This window comes from Octodon degus, unplaced genomic scaffold, assembly GCF_000260255.1.
Source record: "Octodon degus isolate 3935 unplaced genomic scaffold, OctDeg1.0 scaffold00069, whole genome shotgun sequence".
NCBI classification, from domain to species: domain Eukaryota; kingdom Metazoa; phylum Chordata; class Mammalia; order Rodentia; family Octodontidae; genus Octodon; species Octodon degus.
Genome location: NW_004524645.1, coordinates 47933 through 48612, shown reverse-complemented (window position 1 = coordinate 48612; position 680 = coordinate 47933).

Genomic DNA, 680 nt, shown 5'->3' with positions numbered 1-680 from the left:
TGTGTAAAAATACCACATCTTTTTCAACCATTCCTCAGGTGATGGGCATCTTGGTTGTTTCCAAGATTTGGCTATCACAAACTGTGCTGCTATAACCATAGGCATATCCCTATGATATACTGTTTTCAGAACCTCCCGGAGAATTCTCAATAGAGGAATAGCTGGTTTAAATGGGATTTCCAGTCCAAATTTTCTAAGGAGTCTCCATACTGATTTCCATAACGGTTGCACCAGTTATGGAAATTCCCACCAGCAGTGGAGAAGGGTTCCTTTTCCCCACAGCCTCTCCAACATTTGTTGTTGAGTGATTTCTTTATGATAGCCATTCTGTTTGGGGTGAGATGATATCTCAATGTTGTTTTAATTTGCATTTCGTGGATGGCTAGTGATGTGGGGCATTTTTTCATATATTTATTTGTTTCTTTAATTTCTTCCCCTGAGAAGCGTGTGTTCAACTCGGATGCCCATTTCTGGATTGGGTGTTTAAATTTTGGGGCCCTACTGTTTTTTAGTTCTTTATAAATTCTACAGAGCAGACTTTTGTCTGAGTACTTACTTGTCATGAGTTTTTCCAAACTTGTGGGTGGCCTTTTCACTTTGTTGGTAATTTCTTTTGACGTGAAAAAACTTCTCAGTAAGAGCAGATCCCAGTTGTTAATTCTTTCAACTGTTTCCCGTAC